Source organism: Bos indicus x Bos taurus, chromosome 16 (assembly GCF_003369695.1).
Source record: "Bos indicus x Bos taurus breed Angus x Brahman F1 hybrid chromosome 16, Bos_hybrid_MaternalHap_v2.0, whole genome shotgun sequence".
Lineage (NCBI taxonomy): Eukaryota > Metazoa > Chordata > Mammalia > Artiodactyla > Bovidae > Bos > Bos indicus x Bos taurus.
The window spans coordinates 70,240,521-70,253,699 of record NC_040091.1 but is presented as its reverse complement, the minus strand read 5'-3'; the positions used below and the strand labels follow the sequence as shown (position 1 = coordinate 70,253,699).

The following is a 13,179-nucleotide window of genomic DNA, read 5'->3' as shown; positions in this document are numbered from 1 at the left end:
CCTCTGTGAAAAGAACCTGACTAATGCCAGTGTGTGGATTAGTTCTGGCCAGGAGAGCCAAGGTTCTATCATCTTGACTCTAAAAGTACAGCATACTATTGAGATCCCAAAATAATGTAGAGTCTGGTTGTTGGTTTTATTTTCCCTGGCTTCTTGCTCGTGGGTGGTGGTGGTGGTACTAGGGGACAGGTTACAGCAGACCTGGAAAAGAAAGGAACTGATTGCCCTACAACAGCAATACAGGTCCATCCTCTCAGCTAAAACCAAACCAAACCAAACCTCCCTTCCCAACACGTGTGATTTGATTTGGAACACTCACCTTTATTCAATGAAACAAAACAGCACCAAAGTAGCTCTTACTACATCCCAGCCCTATTCTAGATGCCAGAGATACACAGACAGACACTAGTTCATGGGCCCAAGAGTTTAGTCTAGAGGGAAAAACGAACCAGTAAGTGAACAATCAGGGCACAGGGAACAACTGAAGAACAGATGACTCAAAGAAAGCAGGGACAACGTGGGGGCAGGGAAGACCTCACAGAAACACTCACAGGCTGTCTTCAGGATGCACATGGCCCATTTCAAGGTGAAGTATTCTTAAAGCAAGAACTCAGTTTCCGGACTAAAAACCTTAACTTCTGAACGTGAAAAACTTGACGTTCAGGTTCTTATATATTATATACACACACAACAATAACCTTACACAAAGGGAAATTAGCTCAGTCTGAGACCATGATTCATCAACACTGACACCTGCTCAAGTCAAGTCCCAAATAGGCACCATTGAGGAATATGTGGTAGCAACCATCCAAACTTAGGACAAAGAGCCTTCTGTTGCTAGAAGAACAATATAAAACACTATGCATACCTCTGGATGTATTCAGTTTTGAAGACTCTAAACTGCTAGTCCTTTCTAAACTGTTAAGATGGATACTGAATGGGGAATAAACACTCTTGCAGTTTCCACATTTATATCTGAAAAAAATCTCCAATTTACCAAAGGCAATGTGGTATTTCTTGGGGGGGAAAATGAAAATTATGTATTTGATTTACAGATCTGTCATTCATTCATGTCACAATCCTCAAGGCTACCTTTATTCCACAACTAACTTTCCACCATTTCTTTCTAAGAAAAGGACATACGTAAAGTTGTTTTTTTTTTAAGGTTACAGCCTTCAACAACTTGAAATGTAAATTTGAATGGTCCAACAATTAGAAACAGTTACCCTACCACCATTTGACATTCCGTTTATCATTCTATTTAATATTATTTTGTAACATCTAACACCCTTCACCTTTAAGGTCAAAGGAACCTTCAATATGTTTTACAAGCTGCCTACAAACTCCGGGAGATGGTGAATGATGCAGGAAAGCCTGGCCTGCTGCACTCCACGGGGTCTCAAAGAGTCAGACACGACTTCCCGATCGAACAAGAGACAATCCCTGTGAGATAAATCTGAGGATGCCACGCCAACAAGAATGCAGGTCCACCGAGGAACAGCAGACCACTCGGTAAAGTCAAAATTGCTCTTCACTTTATGATCACAGAGCCTCTTTCCAGAACTACCCCCCAGTTCAGTTCAGACGCTCAGTCATGTCCGACTCTGCGACCAAATGGACTGCAGCACGCCAGGCTTCTCCATCCATCACCAACTCCTAGAGCCTACTCAAACTCATGTCCATCGCATCGGTCCCCCACCTCCCAGAGAACAGGAGAGTATCGATTTCACAAGGTGCCGGGCACTGCTTTCTTTAAAATGAAGCTTTCATCTGACTCCTGCAAGATCACCTGGTAACTCCCGGGGCTGGGGATGGAGCGTCTGGGTTTTTGAGCTTCTCCGCTGCCTTCTCAACTTGAGGCCTCTGTACTTAGCCCGACCCCTGGACGGCCACCACACCACTGAGGGCGTCGTCCCTACCGCTGTCACCGACTCGGGCGTGGCTGCTCATCGAGGGTCCCGGCCGCCTTCCCTCCCCGCCCACCACCCCCACAGCCCCTAGCTGTGGGCCGCACCGGCCAATCCCGGGGTCCACTCAGGGAGGCCAGGCGATCGCCCGGGGAGGTCACCGAGGGCTGACGCCCGAGCCCTGACGCCCGAGCCCTGCTACGCTCTGACTTCAGCCCCCAGGGAACTTTCCAGAACCTTGGCCCTCTCTGGGAAGCCTCGCGTCGCATCCAGGAGGGAACCCCGATTCTGTTTATTGAGCGCCTACGCCAAGCTCAGGACGGGGCTTGCAATCGCCCGCACTCCAGTAGCTCGGGCCGGGATCCGTCCTCCAGGAGAACCGACGGCGGGGCAGCAAGGGACTGGCAGAACCGCGCCCCCAGCCCCCCGCGTCCCCTCTGCCGGCCTTTACCTCGACCGACCCCCCGGGGGCTGCCGGAGCTAAAATTAGGCGAGCGCGGGGCGCGCTCACGTGCACCCCGCTCACGGGGGCCAGGGGCACGGCCCGAGTGACTCACGGCCCCGCCCCCACCCGCAGAGGACGCGCTGACGTCAGCCGCTTCCCCGAAGGGTGACGTCAGCGCGCCTCGGGAAGGCCGCGGGGCCAGCCTAGAATGTTCACTGAGTTTCGATGCCTTAAAGGGACCAGGCCTTGGATCGTGAAAGATGTGGGGCGAGGACCCCGCTCACCCACCCGTAGAGTCGGAGCCAGTTTTATATCCCTTTGTACTGAGAGAAGGTGATTGCTGAGGTAGGAATGAAAAAACGGAAAGCAACTGAGCTTCATTGGAGGCGCCCAGAAGCCCCAGAACCTCCTCCTGGAAGCCCTCCTTGTTTAACCAGAATCAGCTCTTGACCCAAAAGTCAGGAAGTTTTCCATGGCCCTTGACTGCCTACTCCTTCACTTACACCTCTGCTGACAGAGAAAGGCTGTGGTTTGAATGTCTGTATATAATTCATCAACTTGGGCCACCTTGGCCCTTTTATCAGTATTTTTTGACTTTGTCCAAATTCTCTTGTTAGGTGTGTGACCTGGAACAAGAAACTCTCTGGATGTGAACTTTGTGAACTGGTATCCACCCCTCCTTTTAGGCTAATGTTGCCTGTGGACGTTCCCGGAGGCAGGAACCCCGGCCCGTGCTTCGCCATTGAGCACAATCACAGTCTCACTGGGGACTAACAATCCACTGAGGTTTACCGTGTGGCAGGTTTGTTTCTTACACTTCCTCCGCTCTTTTTAATTCTCTCTTCTCTCTGAGATGGTTGTTATTGTCCCCATTTTACGGATGAGGAAGGGAATCCGGGCACCGCAGGATTAAGCATGTTTCCCTAGGTTACACAGTTTAAGGAACCGCAACCTGAAAGTCACTCCCACGTCAGTTGGACTCCAAGTCAGTGTTTTTGGTGATGAAGGTGGGCTGTGATACTGTGTTTTATTCTGGGTGTATCGAGCCCTGGAGAGTAGTTTTTCCCCTTTACCTCAATTCCAGTGCCTCTGAACACGTCACCCACAAGTAACCTCAGCCTGCGGATACAGGAGAGTGAGACCTCAGGGCCTGGTCTGGATGAGAGTAAGGTGAGTGAAGAGGCGCTTCCTCTCGGGTGTCCTTCCTGTACTTGCCGGCTCCGGAGAGCGGGCACCTCCTTGAGGTTTGCACTCCAGGCACCTCACTCACCACACCCTAGTCCCAGCCCTGCCACGCCTACCCTTGGCTCTGTTTTCTGTCTGGAAACTAGAGAGGGCATCCCGCTTAATGCGTCCTGGTCTGGCATGCCAGTGTCCAGTTCTGCCCCATGCTGAAGAAATAACCTTGTTTCTCCTGCATCATAATCTCCTCTCTCTGTAAAGCAGCGGTTTCTATTGAAACAGCATCGTCATGCCAAGACGAAATGAGACAACAGCTTCTTACAGTTTTGAGCAAGACGCTGCTGCCTGTGTCCTGGAAGTGGAGGTGGGCCATGAGTGGCTGTCACTGGTGTCCTCTGACAGCCGTTACTGGTCTTTGGCTGAGCGTCACAAGCGCATCCTCAGGTCATACCTGCCAGGTCTATCAGGGCTACCTTCCTCCCCCCGCTCACCGCCTAGAGACATTCAGAACTGACCCCTCTCCCCTCATACCCAGTCTCCAGCCACCACCCAGCTCTCTTCTTTGTGTGCCCTGCTCTTGGCCCCTCCATCAGGCTGATGAAGTCACTGCCCACTGCTCTTCCTGTTCTCCGGGTTTTCTGGAGCTTCTGACCGAACACCCTGTGTGTCTCCCATGGAAGCCTCGGGAGAAGATGGAGAAAACCACAGGCGGCCTCAGCTGTGGCCAGCAGCTCTCCCTCTGTACTGGGGCTGGACACGCAGACATGGAAGCTTAGAGCAGTAGGGGACCTTCAGGCCAACCAGGCCAGCCCCTGTTTTACAACCAGGGAACTGAGGTCCGGGTGAAGTGACCTGCCCGGGGCCACGTGGCCTGTTATGTAGAGAGTCCTAGTCACTTGATTAGCAGCTCACTGTGCCTTTCACGGTTCACGCCTCTGTTAGGAGTCTCAGGTGAAACAGTGAACGTAAATGTGCACGGGGACCTTCCCGACCCAGGGATCACACCTGTGTCTCCCGCACTGCAGGCAGATTCTTTACCATCTGAGCCAACTTAGGCGCATTTCCCAGTGGAATGAGAACAACAGTGAGTTGGACTGCCGTTTTTAAACCTTCGGTAATCAAGATGTTGTGTGTCATTTCAGGTTTTGATTATTTTATCTCCCAGCCTTTACTTCCCGTCATTTTCCTATCCCCCAAAACCCCATTAAATGTTGTTAAGAACCATCAGTGTAATTGGCCACTAACCTGGAAGGACTGTGATCTCCAGAAGACAGCCCCAGCAAAGAAAGGAGCAGGGATCCTGGGGCTGTTCCCAACTGTGCTGGTGACTCACGGGATGATACAAAGCAAAGCCCTTCTTTTGTGTGGGGGCGAAACGGAGAATGGCACACACAGCTACTTGCCTGACAGAAGTGTGGGTTGGTAGCGAGCCATTGGCAGGCTCCTGGCATAGCGGAAGCCCAGGGGTCTCTGGGTACACCCAGGTTCTCGATGACCGCTTAGCAGTGGCTGCAGGGTTAACCCTGAGCTCTGTCTCGCTTGAGCACCAGCCTCCATTGGAGCCACTAAGATGGTTGGGCGGGATTATGGCACTTGCCCTTCGTGCTGTCATCCTCATTGGTTAAGAATGCACCCTGGTTATTCCTAACTCCACTTTAATAACGTGTTATAGATCTGCCCTCCAGGAATTTATTTGAAACTTTCTTTAATCTATTTTTATTTCAGCTTGTACAGCATGTTCAGGCAACAAGGAGGTTTACCATCTATGTAAAAGCACTAAAGGGCTTCCCTGGTGGTTCAATGGTAAAGAATCCCTTTGGAGAAGGAAATGGCAACCCACCCCAGTATTCTTGCCTGGGAAATCTCATGGACAGAGGAACCTGGTGAGCTATAGTCCATTGGGGTCACAAATGAGTTGGACATGACTTAGAAATTAAACAACAACAAAAAACACACCAAAACACAGAAGGTGCTATATAAAGGCTTTTATTGTAATCATACCAATAATCTTTTATTATAATGTTAAATGTAATAAATATAATTGGATGATGCTAATTCAGATGGTTTCACAGGCTTATTTTTAGTCACTGTGTTTGCCTTTGTTTTTTGTCTCCACACTCACACACACAAACACACCCCAGCAAAAAGTCTTTATTCATGGAGCGGGGCGCCGTGATAGATGTGAGTGCATGCAAATTTACATAAACACGTTCAGTGTCCTCTAGAGACTTTCCATCTAAGACCGACATATAGGAGGTGCTCAGTAAATACTTTTGGGTGGTTGGAATTAAAAAATGAAAAGAAAACCCGTGTGGTAATTTGTGAGACATGTTAGGAATGATTTTGTTGGAGGCTGGAGGGTAAACATTGGGCTGAAGGAAGAAGGGAATGTGAGATGGTTTGGCCATGTGCATGTATGAGCTCTCCTCAGATTGCCTTAGTGCTTGTTCTGGAGGAATAGCTGGTTCCCAGGCTGCGAAATGATGCATAGCAAGAGAGACCAAAGCGGCACCCCCTGACAGGTGCCATGTGGGTGCCAGTAGTGAGGAGGTAGGTATGCCGTCCAGGAGAGAAAGACCAGTTCCTGTGGCTATCTCTGTTTTTAATGTGAACCACGATAGAATGAATGGTTCAGTGGGTAAAGAATCCGCCTGCAGTGCAGGAGACTCAGGAGACTCGAGTTTGATTTTTAGGTCGGGATGATCCCGTGGAGAAGGAAATGGCAAGCCACTGCAGTATTCTTGCCCGGAGAATCCTACGGACAGAGGAGCCTGGCGGGCTATAGTCCAAAGGGTTGCAAAGAGTCTGAGCAACTAAGCACGCACACATAGAATGAAATTTTAAAAGCTAGGTGATTCGGCAGGTGAATGGACAGATAAATGGTAGTGCTTCCAGACAATGGAATATTATTCAGCACCAAAAATAAAGAGAGCCATGAAAAGACACAGAGGAACAGTAAATGCATATCACTAAGTCAAACGAGCCAACCTGCAAAGGCTACATACTGTGTGATTCTAATCATATGACATTCTGGAAAAGACAAAGCTATGAAGACAGTAAAAATGTGAGTGCTTGCAAAGAGAAGGGAGGGAGGAAGCACAGAGGGTTTTTAGGACAGTGAACCTATTCTATGATATTCAGTGACGTATACATTCATCATGCATTTGTCCAAACCCACAGAATGTGCATCCTCAGGAGTGAACTGCCATGTAAACTGGACTTTAGGGATTATGATATGTCAGTGTAGGTTCATCTTTGTAACAAATATACCATTCTGGTACATCTAAGTTGAGAGTGTAGGTGAGGGTGGGTAAGGGGCACATGGGAACAACTGTACTTTCTGCTCAGTTTTACTGTAAATCTATAACTGCTCTACAAAATAAAGTCTCTTTTTAAAAAATTCAGGTGAGGTGATGACACTCTTCTGTATGTAGAGTTCAGTCCATCCTGGGGACACAGAGACTTGGACTGGCGTCTGAGCCCCACCACGATCAGCTCTGCAACTTTGGGAAAGTCCTTAACCCCTCTGACCTCAGTTTCTCTAACTCCACAGGATTGTGTTGTCTTCCTCAGAGCATTTGGAAGATTAAAAAACCATATGTAAAATGTCTAACAGTACTTAGATTATACAAGTAAATATATACAAACCCCTCCCCAATTCCTCATTTAATGACTCTGATTATTAAACATCCTGATGGCTACTAATTTCAAAGTCAGGCCAGTGGAGGAAAGTCATCTGGGGTGAAAGTGACCTTCTCCCAGGAAGTGCACCTGTGTATGGGACTGGACATGTGTGTGCTCACATGCTCGGTCACAGATGCTGACCACAGAGTGCCAGGCATGGACTTGAGCCCCGAGAGGCAGCCTCAAGCCCCTCACTCAGCTTTCTCCTGTGAAAAGGTCAGGATGATGGAAGTCTGTCATATTTAGCTGATGGCTCGCAGAGAAGGCTCGATGAGTTAGTCACCTATGATACGACATCATATTGCCACTCAATATAGTAACAGCTGTTGGTTGCTTTGGGGGGCAGGGGGCGGAGTCAGCTCTTCTCTACCAACCATGCCTCAAGGATAAATTGGATGGCACCAGAAGGGGAGACATGTCGAGGAGAAATCCTCCTCTAAACAGGGTGTTCCACAGCTCCCTAAGGATTTTCGGCACCCACCTCAAAATGTGAGTCTTGACTTTTCTTTGTCTTTGGGGCCAAGCAGGGGAAATGCCATAGCAGAAAGGTGCTTGGTCAGGAAACCTCTAGCTAGGGGGACATACCCAGCATGGCCAAGGTCAGCCTCACCCTGGAGAGGAGTGGAAAAGTGAGTTCCATGCACCAGCCCTGTGATACCTCTACGTCACCCAAAGGAGTGGTCCAAGGGTAGGTGATCAGAAGGCCTAGAGTGAGGGTGCTGAGGAATCCCTAGGTTGGATTGGGCATTTTACCCCTCATAGGTTACATAACTACAGTGGGGTCAAATGAAGGCAATGTTGAAATGCCTTTGAAATGAGCCTGGGTGAAGCCACGGTTTGAGGGTACCACCAATCATTGCCTTAGTTACTCTGGGGTATTGATCAGTCATACCATCCTGGGAAGCCACTGGATGTGGTTAACCCTTTCCTTCCAGTGAATTTTCCTCCTTGACATCTCTGCCTCCTGTGGGGCCTTGTGCTTTGGGAATAGAATGCTTTTTTTTTTAATCAGCAATGTAGGTACCTAGATTAACTGTGGAAAACAGACTCTTCCCAGGTCTAACCTGGGGTAAGTCCAGAGTGAAGAAATAATGAGGCCAGAGGGAAAAAGCCCTGGATCAGGGGTCAGAAAACCCTGTCTGGCAGCTTATCCTGTCATTTTCTGAGCCTGTGACCTTGGGCAGGTCACTGCCTTGCTGTAGATTACAGCCAACTAAGAATCTTACTTGGCTGTAAAAATATATATACTCTTGGGGTCCTTTAACCCCAACTGGCATTGTCCAGTCCTCTAGGTATGGACTCCTGGCTCTCTGTTGGCAGAGCAGAAAGGGCCCCATGGTCTTGAGTGTGTAACTCTGTCCCTCACTGTGTGACCTTGCACAAGGACACCCCTTCCCTGACCTCTGTTTCCCCACTTATAAAATAGGCATTATCATGAGACACGGGTGAGATAAGGAACCTGGAAGCCTTCTTGGGAAGGAGGCACCATAACCATGTATTTAAATGATCTCCTGAGTTCGGGAAGGCAGGCTGAGAGGGGACGCTGAGGTTGCTGGCCGGCTGGTCTGTGACCAGCCAGGGGTCCACCGCAGGGGGCGGTGGCAGTGTGGTTACCAAGACCCCGAAAAACCTCCAACCCGGTGCTACTTGGTTCCTCTTCATTTCCCAGCAGCTAGGGGACGGGAAACAATCCAGAGCTTGTAAGTGATGCTGAGCACAGCACAAGAGAGTGGCTGCAAACTCTAGGCCGAGGGGGGTCACGCTTGCCCAGTGGGCACAGCGCCAGAGCTAAAAGGCCCAGGGGAGCCGGGCACCGTCCGGGGTCCCCGTGCGAATGAGCCCCCACCGCCGATTTCCTCTGGCTGTCCCGGGATGATGGTCCTCCGTGCTCCTCCTGGGCTGCCCAGCATCACCTCCAACGGGTGTGAAAACAGGTCCCAGGGGAGCCCTGGAAATACCATCACGACTGTGTATTCACCAGAGTGACCTGTCTCAACCCATCCCGGAGGGAAAATCACAGATGTCTAGAGGAAACTCGCCAAATTCTTGTTTATTCTTCACGTAAACGGATTAACCTAGGGTTAGCGATTTTATTCTGACTCTCCCTTTCATGTTGCAGCTAAAATGAAATCAGCCACTCTTTGAAGCCGTTCTTTGAGCCATAAGCATTCATTTCTCTTCTCTCCTCCCCAAAAGGGGGTTTCTCTCTTTTTAAATTCTGCTCCCCCGCCCTGCAAGCCTCAGGAGCTGAGAGGCTGGCGGGAGGCGTGACTGCCATAGGAACAGCGTGTGGTCCCCCTGCTGACTCATCTGACATTAACATAATTATGTTTCAGGAGTCAAAGTGATTTTCAAACTATGAGTAATGCGCGGTATTAGAGAGAATGTTTACAAGGCAGCACTTCAGCACACTGAGGGCACCAGCTGCTGCTAACAGCTGAAAGGAGTAAAGGAATAAGGAAAATGCTCTCAGGAAAAAGAACCTTTCTTTCTGGGTTCCTCTTCCTTGGAAAGGATTCAGATTTCTTGAAAGGCAGGTGAATGCAGAGTTCCCAGAAGAAGGGTCCAGATGGAGCATTTTTTAGCCGAATACCTGGATGCCTGATCATTTTGTATTAAAAAAATTTTTTAAGCTTTTTCACAGTCTTAGTTTTCATATGACCAACTCTAGGGAAAGATGGATTTAAAGATTTCAGCAAATTTTTTCTTAAAGCTGATTTATTATCAGCATTAATAATGATAACAATTCTAAAGTTGTGTGAAAAATAGGCTAGTTCTTCTAAGAAAGGAATAGGGGCACAAATCATTTCCTGAATATTAAAGATGCAGAGCAGAAGCCCATGGTGAAGTGAATACTTTCTTAAAGCAGTTTTGTGTAATTAGTAAGAGAAAAGTTTGACAGCCTGTTGAGTTCTGTTAGCCAACTGTTTAGACCTCTGGAGAGAAAGGCTGAGGTCCAGTTGTGATCCAGAGCTGTGTCTGTCCTCTGCCTCAGTTTCCTGGTCTCATAATAGGAAAGTTAATAACACTTGTTCTGCCTGCCGGAGAGGAGGAACCTTGAGCTCTGGGAGGGCAGGATCAGCGTCTGTCTACTGTACCAACCCCCACCCCCCCAACCCCGCTTGTCTGACCTGGAACTTGCCCATAGTAAGTGCTCAGTAAGTGTTTGCAGAATTAATGAATAAGAGCTTTCAACTTCAGAGCTCTGCTCTTCTGTTTACTTGGTCTTCTTGCCCTGATCTTCCTGCCTTTAGTTCCTTCTGCCCAGGGCTTGGGGGGCTCAGCAAATAGACTCGTCTACTGAGGCATCAGCACTACTAAGGAAAAGTAACAGCTAACATCCCCTGGGCTACCCACTAAAATCAGATGGAAGTACAACGCCCCACTCTGAAGCTGTCTTGGAAAAGGCTCTCCAAAACACAGCAGTCATTTTGTTTCTGTGTGAGAGGAGCATCAGGAGAACCGTTAGGGTTAACTTCACTTGCTGAATCTTGAACTGAGGTCACCACTGCAGGTGTAAGAACAATGGAGCCAAGTTAGTCTGAGGCATTGTGATGGCAGGTGAAAGATATGTAGTTGGACTGGATAAACTCTTGGAAAATACAAGTTCCACTCAGATACATGCTTGAAGGTATAAAAGAAGAAATTTTTAGGAAAAATTAATTCTGCTATTCCCCCCCGCCGCCCGCCCCCAATGGGAAATATGTTTGCTTTCCTGTTCATACAGGCAAGAGCAGATTTCCAGATTCTGTTAGGGCTTCAAGGATAGCTCGTTCTCTTGTTCTTTCCATTCCTGCTTCAGCTTCTTGGCCTTGTCTCCTTTTCCCCCTTGCCACCATCCCTCAATAAATTATTTCCTTCTGTTCTGGCTCCCATGTTGCTTTCTCTCCAAAACATTTCGTCTCATCCTTTAAAATGTCTAAGGGTTTCTAACCAATTGTCATTCACATGGTGAGCAGTCAATAAAAGTTGTTCTTGTTTTTAATGTAAAAAAGAACACATCTTAAACTAATTATAAGCTCACGTATAAATAAATTGTTTGCAAATAAATTGTTAATTATTTTTAGGCCAGTAAGCTTAATCATACACAGCAATGCTCCTGTTCACTTCAGAATGTCTTTGATGAAGCAGTAAAAATCAGTTCTATCAAATCTCATCCCTTGACTACCGTACCTTTGAATATTCTATATTTGCATCATGGAAAAAAAGGGGGTGGCCCCCAGCAAAGAACTCACACTAAGAACCCTAACTTGCCCTCAACTGAGAGGCCCAGCTGTGTTTTTTGTGGACTATCTGCATTAACTGATTTCTCCTCTCCCCACCCATGGAAATAATATTCTTAGGCTTACTTCAAGCAATAAATATAAACCATTTTATTCATGACTAATCAATCCAAAAATGGTTGTAAAAGAGGGTCAGGACATATGGTCCTATCCCGAACATCTGAAGATGATGCCAGGAAAGAAAACCTGTGGGCTCCCAGTGGCTGTCATTTGGTGCTTGCTGCCTTAGGCATGCTCTCCAACAGGGTAAACCCAGGTTGCCAGGTGCTTCTAAGGTTCTGAACCCCCACTGCTGTTTCAATCAGAGCCACGTGTCCAGGACAGTCTTGATTTCACACCTCCTACTCCTTTGTTTGGTGCACTAATGCTTGCCAGGCTGGGAACCTTAATGCGGGGTTGGATGACACAGTCCCTGTACATTAAGGCTTCTCAAGTAAAAAGACTCTTCACTTTTGTTCTTGATATATTTGATAAATATTTGTAAATGATTTAATGTTCATGTGCGTGTTAGTCGCTCAGTCGTGTCTGACTCTTTGAGACCCCATGGACTGTAGCCCACCAGGCTCCTTTGTCCATGGGATGCTCCAGGCAAGAGTACTGGAGTGGGTTGCCATTTCCTTCTCCAAATGTTCACGTAGTAGTGTTGTTAAAAGTTAGTAGCAAGTTGCTGAACATTTGAGGTCCAAATGTTTAACATATATTCTAAAATAAACTTGGGCTGTTTAGACCCCTCATAGACTAAACTCATTCTAATTTTCCCCCATATTCTCCCTTTATATCTTTTCCCCTTCTTTCCTTCCCTCCCTTCCTTCTTTTCTCTTTCTTATGTTTTGTTTGTTCCTTTTAGTAGATGTCTTCCTAAAAAAGTATATCTAGAAGAAGATAAGAAACGCTAATTAAGTCTCCTGGGTCTGGATGGATTATTTTCATCATGCATTTTTTGACTGTTTCAATTTCTGATCATGTGCCTATATACCTTTTCCCAATTTAAAATTTAAAAAAAAAAAAAAAAGGTTAACCGAAACAGTATTTTACACTTTCTCTTTTTATGTTTTTATATGTCTTTTTTCCCCCCAATTTTGAGGCTAGCCTATTTGTTCTTCCCAGAACAGCTTCCAAACGGAAATGGGGAACAGGAAAGTTGATAGGAGCCAAATGCCCGTGTGTCCACAGCATGGATACAAGGGAATGGGTTAGCCTAACAGGATCAAGGAAGTTTTGGCCTTTTTTCCTATTTTTCTAACTCAAGATGTAAACATATTTCCACACAGTTAAGTATTTTATGACATCATTTCACATGGCTGTGCAGGAGTGCTAAGTCATATTAATGTCTTGTACTGTAACTTATTTAATTAACACTCTGTATTAAACATTTGTGTTAACACCAGATTTGTCAGTATTACAAATGATGCTGCAATAAACATTTTTGTAGCTAAATCCTTGTGCATAACTGTTCTTGTTCACATTAAATCTCTCTTCTCAAAGGAGAATAAATATATTTCTCAAAGGAAAATAAATCAAAAGGCATACAAGTCCTAGGGCCTTTGATGTGTATATTGCTCCTGATATAATTTAAAATTTCTGTAAACAAGAGGAAATTTCCTCCATGTTTGTTAAGTTTTATTTACAATTTATGAACTTTGTGTTCGGAGTCTTTGCCTTCCTATCTGTTGGTAGC

General features: G+C 46.9%; 1 protein-coding gene and 1 long non-coding RNA gene across 4 annotated transcripts in view; both read left to right on the top strand.

The window, feature by feature from the left end:
- Nucleotides 1-1,196: 1,196 nt before the first annotated feature.
- On the top strand, nucleotides 1,197-5,589 carry LOC113906902. 3 transcript variants are annotated; one of them, XR_003515027.1, is made up of 4 exons: nucleotides 1,197-2,697; nucleotides 2,970-3,154; nucleotides 3,437-3,522; nucleotides 4,128-5,386. It is a non-coding gene; the product is annotated as an uncharacterized LOC113906902 (long non-coding RNA). The 3 variants fall into 3 exon arrangements; XR_003515026.1 differs by having other exon boundaries at nucleotides 2,504-2,697; nucleotides 5,260-5,589; XR_003515028.1 differs by having other exon boundaries at nucleotides 2,507-2,697; nucleotides 3,039-3,154; nucleotides 5,260-5,589.
- A 2,098-nt stretch (nucleotides 5,590-7,687) lies between these two features.
- The window catches only part of ATF3 (activating transcription factor 3), a 55,071-nt gene continuing 49,579 nt past the window's right edge, over nucleotides 7,688-13,179 (top strand). The window contains exon 1 of the mRNA XM_027565652.1: nucleotides 7,688-7,707. The gene's annotated coding sequence lies outside the window, so the exon portion shown is untranslated. The remainder of the gene's footprint in view (nucleotides 7,708-13,179) is intronic.